This window comes from Canis aureus, chromosome 30 (genome assembly GCF_053574225.1).
Source record: "Canis aureus isolate CA01 chromosome 30, VMU_Caureus_v.1.0, whole genome shotgun sequence".
Classification (NCBI taxonomy): Eukaryota; Metazoa; Chordata; class Mammalia; order Carnivora; family Canidae; genus Canis; species Canis aureus.
Window position 1 is genome coordinate 18,315,914 of NC_135640.1, and position 20,557 is coordinate 18,336,470.

The 20,557-nt window shown below is 34.2% G+C and overlaps 1 protein-coding gene and 1 long non-coding RNA gene across 14 annotated transcripts in view; one reads left to right on the forward strand and one right to left on the reverse strand.

The window, feature by feature from the left end:
• The window catches only part of LOC144301763 (uncharacterized), a 305,839-nt gene that overhangs the window by 45,435 nt on the left and 239,847 nt on the right, over positions 1-20,557 (reverse strand). The gene's annotated exons all lie outside the window — the stretch shown is intronic.
• Positions 20,092-20,557, forward strand: part of LOC144301762 (uncharacterized) — a 161,350-nt gene continuing 160,884 nt past the window's right edge. For all 13 annotated transcript variants that reach the window (XR_013368561.1, XR_013368565.1, XR_013368556.1 and 10 more), the window contains exon 1: positions 20,092-20,329. The gene's annotated coding sequence lies outside the window, so the exon portion shown is untranslated. The remainder of the gene's footprint in view (positions 20,330-20,557) is intronic.

Genomic DNA, 20,557 nt, shown 5'->3' on the forward strand with positions numbered 1-20,557 from the left:
CCAAAGACTGGAAAAAGGGGTAAGCAAAAAAGCTTTTTTTTTATTCCAAGATCACCTTCATTTTACTCTGATGCATTATCTAGTTAGAGATCTGGGGTGTTAGAAGTACCTGCTAACTTCCAAGGTTGCTACCTAACCATCATGGCCCAGCATAAATCTTGGGAGAATATGACTCATTTTTTTTTAAGGCTTCTAGAATAGAGTTCCTCTGGTTTTCATTTCCTTTTAGATAAATCACATTATTTTTTTAACACTCTTACATTGTTTCCACTAGAATGCCTCAGTTCCATCACTGACTTATTCCTATCATCATGGCAAGAAAAAGTAGCTCACAAAAGATAAAAAGCTTTTACATGTAAAATGAGTTACTGAAAGTTTTTCTAACAAGAAGGGGAAATTTGCTTCAAACATACCATTTTTTAAATTGAATATGCTCTATTAACAAAATTAAAATTTCTAAAGAATTTAAATTCTACCAAAATGTAAATGATTTTGTCCTGACTTGGCTTGGGAGAGAGACTTAATTTAATTTTTTATGATTTATGTAGTCTTTAACTTGTGTAGGTTTTTCTTTCCTTTTTTTGTTTGTTTTCTGGCAAACATGACTTTACATAAAGGATGTAACTATTATTCACTATTAAAGTATATTTAAAGCTCTAAAAAAGCTTTAGAATATTAGCAATAGATTTCATTTCAGAGTCAATGAACAAATGTGAATTTCACAATTACTTTGATGTTTAGGGTTTATTTTCTGGCTAGGATATTAGTGGTGAGTCGAATGTTTGCTCTATGCGGTCAATTCCTTCCTGTTATATTTTCATTATATCTTCTCATATTAAAATAATGCCACTTTTCAATAGTAGAAACTGCTAATACTACAGTATGAATTGTGATAATGTTCTTGTGTTAGTACCCTACCGTATTTTCAGGCCCCAATAAAGAAGTATGCACATTTATTCAATACTGAAATGTAGCATACATCTCAGTGGGAAAGCAAGTTTTATTTGTCTTAACCTTCAATCTCTAAATGAGAAAGGGGGAAGAAAAAAGAGGTATTTTTCCCTAGCCGAGTACACTCCAGAAACAAATATGCTACATCTGTTTTAGCTGGCATGGATGGGGCCCTGCAGGGTAATGCATTGCTTTAGATTTCAAAACTGACAGTCTTCAGACTAGTAATCCTCCATGTTGCAAAGCAGCAACCTCCATGCACAGAGATTTTATTTTCCAGCAACGTTTACTTCGGATTTTTTACTGGATGAATTGAGCTTGCAAGTTTATGAACTCTATTGAAGCAATTATCTCCCCAACTCAGAAGGAGCTGTTGGAATTCCTCATGTCAATACCACACAGCCAGCAGGTTCTCTCACCACAGTCACACGAGGCATTTTTGTGGTTTATTTGGAAGGCATTTTTATGCTAAATCCCATTTTTCAATACTCTGCAACTTCTCCAAAAGCTTTCATTAGCCTTAATATGGAGTTAAGAGCAATTTGTCCATTCTTGGAGAGATTGATGTATGAGAGAAAGTGTTCCTAGGATATTTGGTGATGGGATAATATCAAATTAGGCCATGATAAAATATGGTCAAAGCCCAGCATTTGAAATTGAAGAGCCATATGAAAGCATTAAATTCAGATATTTAGATGCGGAACAACACACAGGGAATATTTTACATTTACAAAGGATCTTCTTCCTAAACCCCCTTTCCCTGTATCATCCATTCCCCAAACACAAACATGCACACATTCTTTTGAAGTATGTGAAGGTGAAATCATAGCAGGCATGCCTCACAGTTTATGCCTGTGGGCATGATTTTAAACAGAAACCTTGAGGGGGTTTATTTCTGTTAAAATGCATAGAGAGGACTATGTTTTTTAAAAATTTGCAGCACAAAAACTTAAAAAAAGCAGAGTCAATACATGTTTATACGTATGTTCAAATATATACAGGAGCTTAAAATATAAATATACAATATATTTATGCTACTGGCAGAGATGAGCAATTAAACAATGTGCAATTGGGTGTGTAAAATTCAGGTCCAGTCAACAGATGTGAGTGTATTTGAGGGTAAAGCTGCCAACTTGTGCTATAACACAATATGCTTATACTCAGAAAATCCATCTTACATGAAAGAAACAAAAGAAAAGTGTGCTTTCTTTGTTCTATTTCAAAGGGAGACTGGTTTTTGGTATTGTTTTCATTGCAGAAGAAAAAGCAATAATGATCTAATTGCCGGAAAACATGCATACAACATGAGACTTGGGAATCTGAGTTCTTGAAAGCCATATCCAGAGATTTTCTCTAATACCTTTATTTTCTGAGTATCTTTCCCCAGGGGAACAAAATAGTTCTACAGCCTTTATCTCGTTAATCCTCACATGATCATTGTTAGGGAGTCAGGCAGGCTAGGACTTCTGTAGTTTCCACTGGTGAAACAGACAGACAATGGCTGCTAGAGTGACTTGATTGAAATTATGGAATAAGTCGGGGGCACAGCTGGTGAAAAGATCTGGGTCTGCTGTTTGCCAGAGCTTTCTTTTACCCGACAGAACATATTGCCTAAAGCTGAGAATCCCACGGTGTCCTTGATTACGTATTTTCAAATTATAGTTCACTTTAGAGATTCCTATTAAAAATCAGATATGGCAGCCGGCCTGGAAATCATTTAGAAAACCCCAGGTTTCAAGCAAGTGGGAGATTTAAGAAGAAGGGCTGGAGGGATGGAATATCTACAATGTAGATGGGGGTGGAATGTCTAAATGGCTATCTACTGGCTCTTGCAATATGGAGGGCATCATGGTAGGTGCTATGCTGGTTAATCAAAAAATACAGAAGGCGTTCTTTAGGCATGCAAGTATGTACGCATGTAGGTATGTATGTATTTACTTTTAAAAGTGGCTTCTTGTGAAGGTTTCATTTCTACTTTTAAGATGTGGGAGAAGACAGATTAAGAATAGTAAGATACATAGCTATTTTAGAAGCCCAAGGGCAGCTTGAAATGAACTCCCTCATAAAGTAGAGGGAAGGGCTTCTCTCCTGGGAGAGATTGAGGAGGCTCCCTCTTGTCTCACAAGGATTTTTTAAGACATAGTCTAGTAGGGATAGACTTTTCCCTCATGAATTATTGATACTCTAAAGCAATTTTAATTGTTTTTCCTTTCAGTGCTATATAGAGAAACCCAGTAATGATTCTCACTGCAATATTAGCATATATTTTAAGCGTGCCATAATACCAAGGGAAGGCATCTAATTTTCCTGAAACAATATGCTTCTTTAACTTCAAGAAATATGATTTAAATTAGCAATAAAGATGAGAAGTAATCTAACTTAGGTTATGAAATTCCTTTCTGTGCTGAAATATTCTGTAGGAAAATAAGAAAAAAATACACTTAATGTAAGATTTAATTTAATCACTGAAAAGCATGATTAAACATTGAAATAGGAGATTTGTAGATATAAGATGAATTTCACTACAATATGACAGTCTTTTCTTGGTCACAAATACAAAATATTGAGAAAAAGTCTTAAAATATATAAAGATTTGAAATATTAAATATTTATTGAATATTTAGTAAATTTATTAATATTTATTGAAGTCTTTATTTTTATTAAACTTAATATTTTATTAAATATTCTTATATTTATTAAATTAATACTGTTTTCCTAATAGGAAGAGCTTAAAGACATTTTAAATAAATATTCTTTAATAAAGCAGTTTCCAAACTTATGACCTTAAGACCCCCTTAAATTAATAAAAACCACTGAGGACCCCATAGTACATTTATGTGAACTCTACCCATTGATATTTACTATACTAGAAATTAAAACTGAGAAAATTTTGAAATGTTTACTAATTAAAAATAAACTCTGCATGTTGACATGAATGCATTTTTATGAAAAATTGTGCTGTTTTACAAAAATACATATAATTGAGAAGAGTGATACTGTTTTACATTTTTGTACATATCTTCATTGTCTAGCTTAATTGTCTGGCTGTATTTGCATATCTGCTTTTGCCTTCAATCTGTCATGGAGTCATACACAATGTAGCCTCTGGAAAACTACTATAAATTCATGAAAGAATGAGAGTGTAAAAGGCAAATAACATGTTGGTATTACTATGCATGAGTTTTGACCTTGTGGATCCTGGCAAAGGTCTCATGGATCCTTAGATCAGTCTTTGAGATCAGCTGAAGAAAAGAGCTCCAGTGTGAGGTGTTTCTATTTCTGATGCTATCATCAGCCAGATTTAATTTCTCTTTGGGCTAAACGTTCTGATCCATAAAATGAAGCTGTTAGATCATATAAACTCTAAGGTCACTTTTATACTCTCATAGTCCACAAAAAATTGTTTTCATCATGTTAATCCATACCCACAAATATATTTTTATTTTTGTACATGATATTATAGTTATGATTAAGGTAAAAAAAGAAGCTTATAAGTAAATACTGATCTGGTAAATGCTATTCGTTATTTCTACATGGATGCTTACTTGGATTCTGCTCTAGCACAGCTTGTTTTATTGAAGAAGTGAAAACAAATGGTTGCTTTCTACCTCATTTAGCCGCTGAGGTAATCCTCAGGAAGTGGATGACTCTCACTCCACCTGTACTTGTGTCCTAAATACAAGAGAGCCTTCTCTGGAATTAGATATGTTTGCACCTAAATCCCAGCTCTCCTATTTAGTAATTGTGTTATATTGGTCAAGTAACATAAGCTCTCTAAGCTTCATGGTTGTTAATTATTAAAAGCTGATACAGTAGGTGATGGGAATGCAAAATGGTATAGCCACTTCGGCAGACAGTTTAGTGATGTCTTACAAAATTAAGCATACCCTTACCATACAATCTAGCAATCGCACTCCTTGGTAATTGAAAACATGTCCACACAAAAACCTGCACATGGATGTTTGTATCAGCTTTATTCATAATTGCCAAAACTTGGAAGGAACCAAGATGTCCTTCAGTAGGTGAATGGATAAACAAACTATAGTATATCCTGACAGTGAAATATTACTGCACAAGCCATGGAAAGATAGGAACTATAAATACATATTACTAAATGATAGAAGAAAAAGGTTACATACTGTATTTCCATATATATCACATTCTGGAAAAGGCAAAACTATGGAGAGAATAAAAAGATCAGAGGTTGCTAGAGGTTGGCAGCAGTGAGGGATAAATAAGTGAACCACAGAGGAGTTTTTGGGCAGTGGAAATATTCTGTATGGTACCATGATGATGGATACATGTCATTATACATTTATCCAAACCCATAGAATGTACAACATGAAAAGTGAACCATAATGCAAACTATGGGCTTTAAATGATTATGGTATGTCAATGAGGCTCATAGACTGTAACAAATGTACCACTCTGGTGGAGGATATTGATAAAGGAGTAGGCTACAAAGGTTGGAAGCAGGAGGAATATGGAAATTTTCTGGACCTTCCTTTCAATTTTACTGTGAACCTAAATGTACTCTAAAATATAAAGTCTTATTAAATTATTTTTTAAATTCAAAAAGGTAATAACAGTCCCATCTTATATAATTTTATAAGAATTACATAAGATAATCCACATAAAACATTTACCATAGTATAGCACCCAGCAAAAACTAAGCACCCAACAATTATAATGCTATTTTCACAAAAATTTCCCCCTATATATCCTTTGTAGCTATTGTTCAGTATATCATTATTATTACTTTCCATTTTAATGCTTCAGATAACTTTTTTTCAACCATGACAACACTCAATGTAGTAAGCATTTATTACAAAACCAAGAAAAACAAAGCACAGAAATATCTATATTCACACTATCAAGGAATAACCACACAATATTTTTATGTGTGCCTCTAGTTTTTACTTTGAATTTATACTTAACTTTAAATAGTATTTTATTAATACATATTTTTAATCTGCTTCTTCTTATTCATATGTTATTAACAATTTCCCATGTTAAATAATTCTACTATAATGAGATTTCTGCACTCTGAATTATATCATAAGGACATTCATAATTTGCTCAGTTTTTTTCCAGGTAAACCATTCCTTTATATTTTTCAATATTGTGATAAAGATGTCATTGTTGACTGATCCTAGTACATATTTCTCATCTCCCATAGAATCCAAATATGTCAGTGTCTTAAATAAAAATATAGGAGCATCCAAACACTTGGCTTTCTGTGGGTTTCCGTCAAATATTTCCTCAGGCTCAGTTTTAAGCCTCATTGTGATCTCTCCTTAAACTCTCTCCCTGAGTGATCTCGTCTATTCTGTTAGCTATTAACTCTCCCAAATTTATATATCCAGCTTTGAACTTTCTCCTGAGACTCAGACCCATATATCCATCTCCCTTCTTGATATCTCTATTTGGATGTATTACAAGCATTTAAAATGTAACTGAGTTTTCATTCCTCTCTTCCCTTAAATCTTTTCCTCCTTCATTTCCCTTCCCATAAATAACAGCAAAAATTTCCTCTAAGTTGCTAAAGTCAAGAATATGGAATCATTTTTGGTTCCTACTTTTCTCTGCCTTTCTATAACCATCTACCGTAAGTTGTCAAATGCTATCACTTCTGTATGCTGTTCCTTGTTACTGAGTAAAGCTTCTTTGTCATCTTTACAGAAGGAAGGGCTTTAGTTTCATACAAAGGTCTGAAATTGTGCTTTGTTAGCCAAATCTCATTTTATTTTGGAAGTATTCTTAAAAGTTTATAGATTATAAGAATTTCATTTTTATGAAATACAGGAATATCTAATTAAAATAGTCTTATTGTTGGGTAACATGGCTGGCTCAGTGGGAAGAGCATGTGACTCTTGATCTCAGGGTTGTTGAGTTCAAGCCCCATGTTGGGTGTAGAAATTACTTAAAAATAAAATCTTAAAAAAACACACAGTTCTGTTGTCAAAAGAATGGAAACATTTATAAATAAAGAAACAGAAACAGATTTGGGATGACTTAGAGAGCAAGGGGTCTTGCTTTGATTTCAACATTTATTTGAAGCAGCCTGAAAAGTGTGTTGACATAAGAAGGTAGATGGAATGGAAATGATCTGCTGGTTCATATGAAACTACATGATCTTCTGTTAAGATGTCTGTAAAAAGTATAATTTCCTCTCTTTTATATGGAAAAAAATACGAAGAAATATTCTCTAACCATAAACTCCATACCCCACAGTGTACTAGCTTATACAGTCTAATCCAGTCTCAATATCCAAGGTTTAATGGTAAGAAAAATGATGTATTCTGGAGGGAAGAGGCAATACAAAAATTCCCTAGCATGATCAAAAGTGTGATAAGGTTCTTTCATTATAGGTTAAATACTTCCTGAGAAAACAAATTGGTATATCTTTGCCTTCTTCAGAAAGGGAATATTATATGATTTCTTAAACTAAAGGAGATAAGTAAAAACCTGTATTTTTATGCTTTAAATATGCTGTCCCTTAAAGAAAAAGAATCCATCCTCTGCATGTTCAGAAAAAATCAAACTGTGATATTATATTACTTATAAATAACCATTAAGCTAATATCTAATAATCATTAAATGGGTTAGTAAAAGCTTCTTTGAAATATTTAACATTTGTCAAATAAATATGGAGGAATTATATGTATCCTCATTTGTGTAATATTCCTTTTAATCAGGATAACTGTTTCAATGAACTTGATTGGCATGTTAACTTTGGTTTAAAGGAGCTGTGCATCTTCTCTTTGATCCTATCACAGTAAGGAATATAGTCTATCAGTTAACTATAAACCACCTCAAAAGTTAGTGATTTCAAACAACACTAATTTTATTATTTCCTATGAAATAATGGATTAAGTTAGCAGTTTTATTTGTGTGTGGACTCTCAGCTGAAGCTGGATGGTCTGGGATAGCCTCTGATGGCCTCAGCCACTTGGCTCAACAATGTTTCCTAAGGTGATGAAGATGATTTGGCTATCACCATCCAATAAAGTAGCCTGGGCTTGTTCACATGGTGATAATTGCAAAGTTTCAAATACAGCAAATAGGAGCAAGTTCCAATATGTAAGTCCTTTAAAAGAGCTTCTGCTTGTGTCATATTTGTTAATATCTCATTGGCCAAAGCAAGTCACATTACCAGCCCCAGATTCAAGAGGGGGATTCAAGAAATAAACTCTCAAGTTGCCTGGGTGCCTCAGTTGATTAAGCATCTGATTCCTGGTTTCAGCTCAGGTCACAACCTCAGGATCCTGGAATTGAGCCCCACATTAGGCTCTGCACCCAGCAAGGAGTCGGCCTGGGATACTCTCTCTCCCTTGCCCCTTTCCTTCTTTATGCTCTCTCTCTATCCCTAAAGCTAAAAAAAGAAAATAAAAAATAAATAGAAGAAATAATAAAAAGAAATGAACTTACTTCCTCATGGGAAGACCAACAAAATTAAATTGCAGAGATATGTTAAATAGATGAAACATTGGCAGCAATTTTTGTAATCTGCCACAGACTGCCTTCTGACCACAAATTAGTCTTCCTATGTGTAAAATATGTTCACCCTTCCCAAATGCCAAAGGGCACTCCCATTTATGGCATCTGGCTTGAATGCCAGGTTCTCCTATTTGCTTCTAGCTTAGATATGGATGTGGCTCACTGGATGCATGTGCTCTTCACCCAGACAACTTTAAACTAAAAACATAAATTGTTTGCTGCCAATCAACCTAATATTAAAGAATGAGATGGGAACAAAATAACCACAGTATTTGCTTCTAATCAAAAATGAGACGAATGGGAGGCACAGAGCAGTCATTGGTTTGTATCCATTCTGAAAGCCATCCAGATACACATTAATAGTTTCCCGTATTCTGGACCTGGGAATGTTCTGTGATTAGAGTCCACTTCTGCTTCATGAGAGTGGTTTTTCTTGTTCACTATTCTCTGAGTCTCTTGACTCCAACTCTGGATTTCCATATCTTTACACAAGAAATTGTCATGATTTTCATTCTTATTTCTATACATAGCAGGTTAGGAGCCTAGAAATCTTACTCTTTTTTTAATCACTGCAATCTCTTTTAGAGCAACTAGCAGTTCTTTTTTTTTTAGTATAATGGTCTTAAAAACTTCATGGATTGCCCATGAACCTGATTCACAACTCTATGTCATTCCTAAAATTCTCTATTCCTAAAATTTGCATCTAATTCTTTTCACACAGACCTCTCTCTATTTTCTATGTGTTAGGTTGCTGAGAGAAAAATGCCCCTAGGAATATTAGGAGTCTGTTCTATTTTCCTGAGGTCTCTTAAATATAACTTAGGACTTTTTTTTAAAGATTTTATTTTACTATTTATTCATGAAAAACACAGAGAGAGAGAGAGAGAGAGAGAGAATGAGAGAGAGAGAGAGAGAGAGAGAGAGAGGCAGAGGGAAAAGCAGGCTCCATGCAGGGAGCCAGACATGGGATTTGATCCTGGGTCTCCAGGATCAGGCCCTGGGCTGAAGGCAGCACTAAACCGCTGAGCCACCCGGGCTGCCCATAACTTAGGACTTTTAAAAGTTATTACAAAGGGTCTTCTACCCAACACCATTGATTTTTATCTTTACACTTAAGGCTATTTCCTACTTTGAGAATGTTTAACAACTTGAAAGACTGAAGAAAAACACAATTTTGTTTTTTAACATAGTAAATCCTGGATAACTTTTTATTTCTTCTAAATTCTTATAAACAAAACAGTTCATTTTTCAGCTCATCTCTCTTTCCATATTTTACTAAGTGCAGCTAAAAGAAGTCAAATGACACTTTTAGCATTCTGTCCAAAAATGTCCTTAAGTAGATCCACAAGTTCTTTGGGTACATTTTCTATCACTCAAGTTTCTGCAGATGAAAGTTTTGCCAAATGTCCCACTAAGACCTACCTTCGTTCACCATTTTTCCAGCCTTTACTAAAAGTGGTCTCTGTCCACAGCCTGAATTCAAAGCCAATATTATATAGTTGAGGTTTTATTATGGCAATACCTCCTTTCAGCTACCAGTTTTTGTATCAGTTAGTTAGCTTTTGTTATGGGAAATAAAAATTTGCTTTAAAAAGTAAACACTTGTTATCTTTCTGATTCTATGCTTTGTCTGGTTTAATCTTTCCGAGTTAGCTATCTAGTGCTACAGGCTTTTACATAGCCTAATTCACATATCTGGCAGTTGGTTTGAAACTATTAGCTAGGGTGATGGGGATGACTTTGGCACGTGTCTCTCATCATCCAGCACTTTAATATGGACTCATTCAGTTGTGGCAGAGTACCCAAAGTCAAGAGAAATTCCACTGCAATGTTTTTCCAGCTTTATCTTATGTCACCTTTGATCATATCCATTTGCTGAAAGCAAGTCACAAGACCAAGCCCATATTCAAGATTTGAAAAAATGGATTCCACCTCTTGATGGATAGAGCTTCAAAGTCTCATTACAAAATGCAAGATGCATAAAAGAGTAGAAGAATTTCTGGCCATTTTTGCATTCTATCATAGTGAGTATATTTTACGTAACCCCTGAATATAATTATTGTTTGACAAATCTAGTCATTTAGAGTTTCCTAAATTTCCTATGTTAGTTTTATGGGAAAGATTGCTATTATTTTCATAAGTTATTTAGGGTTATGGGAATATAAGCATATGTATTAAACTAGATTGAATGATAATATTGATGTCTTTAAAGACATCTTCTTATGAACTGGAGACAGTGTGGCAGATTATGTGAACTAATTTACTACACTTCCTCTATCTTGTTACAATTGTAAAAGGTATTTCTTTGACACATATTTAATATCAATTTTGATCCTGTTGCTCTGAAGGACCAATTTAAATATAATTTCCAAAAATTAACAAATTCATGTAATTTCCATTATCCCTAATTTACTCTAAGACTTTTGGTTGGGGAGAGGCATGTAGGTGGCTCAAGTCGGTTAAAGCATCAGCCTCTCAGTTTGGCTCAGGTCATGATCTCATGGGTCATGGGATCAAGCCCCAAGTCAGGCTCTGCACTCAAATAAGAGTCTTCTTGATATTCTCTCTCTCCCTCTGTCCCTCCCCTCACATGTACTCTCTCTGTCTCTCTGTCTCTCAAATAAGTAAATAAGCCTAAAAAAAAAAAAAAAAAAAAAGACTAGGTTAGTATTAATGAATGAGCAATCTTTATAATTAAAGTGTGAAGTCCAAGAAATTATATATATCCTCTTACACTGATAAGTTAGTATTTTAAAGCTAATGGTAAAAGCTTCATCATTTAATATGCTTATTTAAGTTTATATAGACTTATATCCAAATCATTAAAGATTTGTTATGATAAAAAGTAGAATACTGTTAATTCAAAATTGGTCTTAAAGGATTTAATCTTTTTTTTTTTTTTTTTTAAGATAATGAATTATTCTCTGTAATCTACCCAGGGAGCAGAGTTTCCTTAACTGAATTCTCTCACCTGAGATCTTGTTATGTTTTTTCATCATACTTAAAAAAAATTGATAATAAACAATTAAAGTTTCTCACTTCAGAAAGAACCAGAGTTACTTTATTATGTTATCTTCTGCTATGTTATTTTAATATATTGTCACTCTGATTAACAGTAATCTAGACTGTAATAATTTACCTATAACTTATCCTCATATCTTGACGTAATGGCCAAAGTCCTCTCATTAATCTTTTTGATATTGCCTTTCCCAAACTGAGAATTATAAAACTCTTTGAATGTCTTTTAAACTTTCACTCTCTTGTGGAAAAGCATTTTTCATTTTGTTTTGGGTTTTTTTTTTTTTTTAACTTACTTTCTAAGAGAGAAGTGACTAGAAATAATTAGGTAGGTTGGGTATTCTCTATATGTTAATTAGATCAACACCATTGTGTGAGAAAGAACCACTCTATTTGTCAAACTAACAGTACAGGAAGAGCTGTCAAATCAAAAAGAAGCTCAGCCTCATCTGGGTCAATTATGTGCAAGTAAGATATCATTAATATGAACATGTTTCCACAATCATATATGCTTTCAGGATGAATTGAAGCATTTTCATGTTCTTGTGAAAGCCTGGCATAGGTTACTCGAACAAACTGATTCTTTAAATATTTTGTTTCTACATTTATAATACCCTTCTAAGCTGGTGGCACGTGTAACACACATTTTACTAGATGGCTCAGAGGCTCTATAGGTTTTTCAATGCCATCAGTATCCATAATATGTTTGCATACTCATGGTAATCATTCTCTTGATTCTAAGGAATTTTGAACTATGCCCAAATATGCAATTCTAATCTCCTCAGTTCTCATATTTTTGTCACTGTTATACAATTAATTAAGACTATTCAGTTTTACCATCATCAAGTGGATCCTGCTACCTCTCTCCAAATATGCACTGACTTTAAAGGACATGCTATATAAACTGTAGAAAAGAAACTATGTTTAAAAAAAAAAAAAAAAATATATATATATATATATATATATATATTTATTTCAAAGAGAAAGAGAAAGCATGAGCAGGAGGGGCAGAGAGACAAGAGAGAGTCTCCTAAGCAGACTGGGTGCTGAACATGGCAGGTCTCAATCTCATGACCATGAGAATCCAATCTGAGCTGAAACTAAGAGTCAGACAGAAAAGAAAAGAAACTATGTTTAAATATTTATTTATTTATTTATTTATTTATTTATTTATTTATTTCAAAGAGAAAGAGAAAGCATGAGCAGGAGGGGCAGAGAGACAAGAGAGAGTCTCCTAAGCAGACTGGGTGCTGACATGGCAGGTCTCAATCTCATGACCATGAGAATCCAATCTGAGCTGAAACCAAGAGTCAGACACTTAACTGACTGTATCACCCAGGAGCCCCAAGAAATAATGTTTTTTAGAGGAAGCATCATAAGGATCACTGTCTCAGTAAAAAATTGTATTAGCTATTGTTGACAGCTGGTACTGAAATCAATAGCTTTATGTTTATAGTGTATAAGCAAATAGCTGCCAGAGAGTATTAGAGAATCCATCAAAATTTCCAAAACACCTTTGGTCCAGGAGCTGATGATTTCTTGCAAGCAGATTACTACCTCAAGTTCTGATGTGACAAAAATTAATTAGGCAAGACTAAATAAAACTGGGAAGGGGCATCTAATTCGTATTGTTTCATTGAAAATTTGATGGCATTGCTTATAATGTTCCACATTCTGGTAGTCATACATTTTTTTCTTTTTCACCTATATCTAACTTTCATTTTAGTGAAATAAATCTGTACAAACTGGAATTAAACATTTTCTCATTGTAACTTCTTCTAACTGACCAAGAATTCAAGAAAAATAGGAGCCCCTCAGTGGCTCAGTTGGTTAAGCGTCTGACTTGATTTTAGCTCACGTCATGATATCAGGGTTGTGAGATTCCACTGGGTGTCAGGCTCCATACTGGGTTTAAGATTCTCTCTCTTCCTCTACCCCTCCCCTACCCCTCATGCTCACTTACTCTAAAAAAAAAAAAAAAAATAGAAAAATAGCCTATAAAAAATCTCAGTATAGATTATAAACCTTATAAAGGATGATATGTGTAGAATAATAATACGTATGGTATTATATAATAATAATAATAATAATAATAATAATAATACAGCTTTGTTTAGAAAACTGTTCAGAACAATGTTCAAAGGCATTCCAAATGCCTTTACTGAGTTTCTTTATCTTTTCATGGTATGATACAGTATAACTGCATAATTATATATCTACTTCTTACCAGGTTAGAAGTGAATAAACAAAACATGTAAGAAAGATCACATTTAAAGGCAAATCTTATTTAATTAGTTGTAGTAAGTCCGCAATTAAATAACAAGAACAGGGATGCCTGGGTGGCTCAGCAGTTGAGTGTCTGCCTTTGGCTCAGGGCATATGCGATCCTGGGTCTGGGGATCAAGTCCCACATATTGGGCTCCCTGTGAGGAGCCTGATTCTCCCTCTGTCTGTGTCTCTGTCTCTCTCTGTGCGTCCCTCATGAATAAATAAAATCTTTAAAATAAATAAATAAATAAATAAATAAATAAATAAATAAATAAATAACAAGGACAATGTGGAAATAATGCATGCAAAATTCTTTCAAGAAGTGTATTTTAAAGAAGGAATTAGGGGTGTCTAGGTGGCTCAGTCAGTTAAGCGTCTGCCTTCCACTCAGGTCCTGGGATCCAGCCCTGTCTCCTGCAGTCTAACATACTCAAGTCCTTTCTAGTTTCAGTAGTCAGGCCTCCTGTGAGCAATAATATCCTTACTCAACTCCTTACTCAGTGGGGACTCTGCTTTTCCCTCTCCTTCTCCCCCCCCGCAACCTCATGTTCTCACATGATCTGCTCTCCTCTAAATAAATAAATAAATAAATAAATAAATAAATAAATAAATAAATAAATCTTTTAAAAAAAGGGGAATTAAGGTTGCTAATCAGCTGACCTTGAGATGAGGAGATTTCCCTGCCTTATCTGAATGGTACAGAAAGAAGAGTCTGAGTCAAATAGATACTTGAAGATGCTACCCTACTGGCTTTGAAGGTGGAAGGAGCAGCCATTGGCAAGGTATACAGGTGGCCTCTGGAAGCCAGAAAAGGAAACAGATTCTCCCAAAAGAGACTCCAGCAAAGATCACAGCCTTCCTGATAAGTTGATTTTAGTCCAGTGAAACTCATTTCAGATTTCTGATCTCAAGAACAGAGAGATAATATTTATAAGATAATAAATGCGCATTGTTTTAAGAATTTGTGATAATTTTTATAGCAGCTATAGAATAGTAATACACTTACATATTTTTAACAGCCATTAGAATAAAAGCCAAACTCTTTCCCATGTTCTCATGTCCTAAAAGGAAATGCATGAACAAGCTTCTCCTTCTCTCATGTCATCTTGACACTCCTCAGTTACTCTACTCAAGCAACACTGATATTCTCTCATTTCTTTGAACTTGAAAGGTTCTTCTACCTAAGGGCCTTTATGCTTGCCATGCCTGCGTCCAGAGGGTTTATTTCCCTACTCTGTCATTCTCTTCCCTACTCTTTCTCATTCTTCAAGTTGCCTCTAAGTGTCATTCTTCAACTGGCCTTAAGATAGATCTTAAGATAAACAAATCTTTTAGTGATATATAGATAGATAGATAGATAGATAGATAGATGTATATTTATATATATAGATATCTTTATATATTATATATACAGATATCTTTATATATTTAAAAGATATATAAATAAATAAATAATATAGATAGATATTTATATCTGTATTTGTGTGTGTGCGTGTATATGTGTGTGTGTATATATATATATATATATATATATATATATATCCCAGTCCTTCCCTGGGATAGATAGATAGATGATAGATCTATATTTATATATAGATAGATATCTTTATATATTTAAAATATAAATAAATAAATAAATAAATAAATAAATAAATAAATAATATATATAGATATTTATATCTGTATTTGTGTGTGTGCATATATATATATCCCAGTCCTTCTCTTTCTCTGGACAACTCTGACAAGTGCAAGATGGGAAAAGATAGTCTACCTCTGGAAAGATGGGAGTATATGCAAGGAAGGAAGGAACTGAAATAGCTGTCTTTGGAAATCACGTAAAATGATTTGCTCTTTCCTTTGAAGAGCCACAGAACCGTGTTCTTCTGTTATGTCTTTCACTACATGACCCTACAGTTTGATCGTCAATCCTTCTACTGGACTTTTAGTACTTTAAAGTTAGTAATTGTGTCTCATTTATCATTATGTTCCTAGCACCTTCATTCTATACAGTATTTAATGATGATGGATGGATGGATGATTGATTGAAAAATGTACCCATACTCATGAATTTTTTACTGAGTTTTTATAAGCTTTATTAATTCCTTCCTCTTAACTCCTACTTAGTTACCTTATATTCTCCCTGACAAATCCACTACGGTATTCTCTAAGACATCATCACCACTTTAAGATTTCCAAATAATCCAGAACAATATGGAACCAATGATATGCAATTATTGCTCTGTAGTATATGCCCTTCATTTGAGCATAAAGACAACCCAGTTGTAACTAATATTATCCACAAAATTGATGAGATAAATTTAAAATTATAAAATTGTTTTTATACTTAAAAATTCTAAAAATCACATTCTCTAAGCATATATAATTTAAAAATCTAATTTAATAACAAATTCTTTCATACTGATTTTGTTTTGAATGTGATCTTTTTCATATCTGGAAATAATAAATATTCCAGAGCTCAGAACTCTTCTGTGGTAAAAAGAAGATCTGGGTGCATACTTCTCTGAAAGACTTTGGCTGGTTTAACATCCCTCATTCCTACTTCATTGTCTCCTTTTACCACTCTTCATGAGCTCTGCATTTCTAACAAAGAAAAGACACTTTCAGAGCTTTGGAAGGGCCTAAACTTTGCTTTACCAAGGACAATACTGGCAACTTTCCAGAAACCTGGAGGCCATGGCTCATCTGCAAATCATGTACATATATTTGCATGAATTTTATTTTGATTAGTAGCCTCAACCCATGATGGTACTTAGGATGAATGAAGCATTTTACATATATGAATAAATGAAGATGATTTAGTAGTCTGACTGCTCTTGGCTGTGTTTTCCCTATTCCTCTAACTGTAACTCTCCTCATCCATCCCCTTATTATTTCTTCTCCTTAAATCTAAAGTGAGTGTTGCTTTTCTATTTTTAACACATTGATTCTATAAAGGTGATAAGAATGAAGTTTTCCCTGCTTTTGTGTTTTATTGACCTACTTAACCTAAATCTACTCTGCCTCAAATCATTGTGACTTAGTGATTTTTGCAAAGTCCTTTATCTTAACCTGCATAAACTGGCATCTTTTTTGTGCTGAGTCAGTGGAGAATACAAAGCTTGATAACTGTGCAATTTTATTTTGAAGAGCTTATCCCTAATGTCCTCCATAAACTGAAATACAACTTTAGGGATAAATATATTAAAAGTAATATATAAAGGTGCCGAAAGTAGTGACAAAGGAGAGTTATCACTCTATTCATGAGCTTTTGTTTTCCCTAAACTTTAAAATTCCCCTGAATGTTAAGTGTGTGTTTGTGTATGTGTATGTGAGTGTGTGTATGTGTGTTTTTCACCTAAAGTAGGGTAAGTTGGTGGAAAATAACACAAAAGGTCATGGGTTGATCAGGATACAGGATATGATGACTGCTCTCAGAAAAAGGACGGGAGGAAGACCAATATGGAACTTGAATCTAGTTAGATCTATCTAGATTTGGGGGTGATTTTTTTTCTAACCTTGCTGTTTCTTTTTTTCTTCTTTTTTCTTTCCCATTCTTTTGTTTCTTGTTTTGTTCTCCTACAGTCTAACACACTCAAGTCCTTTCTAGTTTCAGAAGTCAGGCCTCCTAGACCAATAATATATTCATTTTTGTATTAGTTATTACTGAGTAGGTCTAGGTTACTTATGAGAAGTTATAGCTATTTATTCCTCTGATGTCTGGAGCAATAGAAAACATGAAATTATTTCAAAGTATAATTAATATCTTCCATATATAAGGGTGACAATATAGTTCTAGCTATTTAAGATTAAAAGTCTACAAATTTTACATAGAATTAAATTAATGTTACTAGGTAACAGAACTATTATTAGAAATAGTGCTTGAATTCAGGCTTAAAATGAATTTGGGAGGGCACCTAGGTGGCTCAGTGGTTGAGCGTCTGCCTTTGGCTCGAGTCCTGATCCTGGGGGGCCTGCTTCTTCCTCTGCCTATGTCTCTGCCTCTTTCTCTGTGTCTCTCATCAATAAATAAATAAAATCTTTTTTAAAAAACTGAAATTTGGAGTTGTGTCAGTTAGGGTTTGATCAGAGAAGTAAAACCATATGGAATAAGAAATTTATTACAAGGATTAGATGTTACACAATTATGAGAGCTGGTGAGGAAGCCCATGGAAAAGCTTGACTCCTGGATCAGATGTACCTGAAGTCACTGCTGGTTATCACGGCCTGCAGTTAGGAAGGAAGGCTGCACTGGACAGAATGGGATAGAGTAAGGATAAACTAGAGCCCATTCAGATAAACTGGAATGCAAAAAGATAAAGGAGAACTCACACCTAGTTTTCACAGCCTCTAACCTGGCATAAGTGACCTGAAGAACAACCTGGTGCTGTTTGCCACAGAGTTGCTAATGTACTTGTTTCCAGAATTTGGAAAAACTTAAGTGGAAGATCCAATAGTACCTTGGGTGGGGGAGGGGGAGGGGAGTGGATGGCAGTTGTCAGCCTGGTGCTGCTACATATCAACAAGATAAGCTAGCACATTCACAACATAAGGAAGCTACAGTAGTTCTGGTACCCTACACTGACTTTCAGAAAGTAGAGTCTGCTGATTTGCTTCCACCTTCTTAATCTCTATGCAAATTTCTCTTGCTGCCCATTGTAACCTGGGCCATACCCAAAGGACATTTAGAGAAATGTAGTTGCACCTTCCATCTACGGTGAAACAGAAAAAAAGACACTACAACCTCTTAAACACTTTTGTAAGTGATCAGTGATATTATGTGTAAATAATTGAGAATGTGCCTGGCACTTAGCAAAGGCTCAATAAGGGTTTAACTCATTATTAAATTATCATCACCATCATTTTGTTATCTTACCTAGATTAAATTTTAAATTGTGGTTATTTTAAGTTTTTATTCATGTATTTTTCATGTTTTTTCCCTTGATTGTAAGTTTTAATTATGAAGATCATGTTTTACACATTTGTAATATGTAGTAGAGTACTAAAGCACAGAATTCTATAATTACTCATAACCTTATTGTATTTAATACACTTGGCTAGAGATATTAGGACTATTAGGAGAATGTTTAGATAGGGACAGAAAAAGTGATGTATGTATTAGCGATATTACACTAAAATATATGCTTCTATTCTGTTCATGGTGATATCTTAGAGTCCAGGACAGAGCTTGGTCCAAAGTGAGGATTCAATAAACATTTGTGGATAAATGATGATCGGTGGGGTTTTGGAAAGTCTGAGGCATAAACTGGAAACCCACACCATGAAAAACTCAATCTTTTTTAGGGGCACTACAAATTCCTGCCCTCTTTCTCCTCAATTACAGGTAGTGATGTTACAATATTTTACACGTAGGTAGAGATTGTAGTTGCTTTCCTCTGAAAGCTTACAACCTTTTTAGGTAAATATAGACACATATGCACATACAGGCACACAAAAGCAAAATGTTTAATTACATACCACTGGATGAATAAAAAAGATGCAAATTGTAATTTAACATTTCACCATAACAACTTATAACAAATGAGTGTCATGTGGTATCTGATTTAGAGGGTGGAGATTCCTGAGCCTAGAGATTTAAGAGTAAGATTTTAGAAAGTATTTGAAACCAAGAAGAAGCAGAAAATTCCTGGAGATAAGAAAATAATTATATAAACCAAAACAATGGAGGTGGATATTGTCATAGTTCCAGGAGAATGGGTTAACTGAAGCAGTTTTGAACTATAAAGTAGTCATTATTCTTCATATTTAAATATGTTCAGTGTCATGTGAGCAAAGAATGCCCAGAAATGACTGCAGACTTGTGTGTGGCATATCGCGTGCTCTGACTGCTGCTGCTCACTCAGGTGTCATGTGTACCCAAAGGGCCAAATATACAGTCAGCATAACATGCTGAAATGGCACAGATCGTGTCTAGCCCTGCAGCCAAATTTATTAGCATCCCAGATTGCAGATAACCAAAAGTGCCAGCAAACCTCCTTCCCAGAGTAAAAACAGTATATTCTTAAGACTGGAACAAATTAAAGGACTGTGTTGTCGATCCACAGGATGTTTGTGAAAAAATAGATGTGTGTTTTACAAAACCTCTAAGCCTTTAGGTTAATTTATGTTATTTTGCACTTACTCAATTTCAAGTCATTTTAAAACAATGGAAAATAAAAAGGGAAAAGAATTTATTCTTTGTCTTCTTTTTAGATATGTGCCACCAATTTAATACACATTTTGAACTCTTTTGTGATCATGAGCAGTAAGGAAAACCTCTCTCTAATACAGTGTTCTGTACACTGTGTCCTGCCTATGACATAGAACGTTTCATAAGTGATCTATTATGATATAAACCATTGTCTGACAATTCAGTACCAAAAGCTTGAATCTGTGAAAATACAATTAGACTGCCTAGGGACATAGCAAAATTAAATGAGACCTGGTTTGATCTTAGACATCTATTGGATGTCTTGAATCTTACTCTTGGCCAGCAAACAATCAACATGGGAATGAAATAAAGGGACATACATAAAACAGAACCAGACTGCACTATCAAAAAAAGTTCCTCAGCTAGTTCCGGATCCTCAAGTAGGTGAGTATTTGCTGTGTAATCCGCCTCAACTCTATGGCTTTCCCTCTGTTGACAGTTTTTTAAACCAAACTATGAAACGTGCATAAATGTTATTTATTTTGTATATTGGTTGATTTACATTTAGTTAATGACCTTAAACTGAAGTGAAAATGTGTGTTGAGGTAACCATATTTTAGGGTTCTCTCCTAGAATCCATGGCCAAGCAGAAAACATTATCTCAAATTGCTT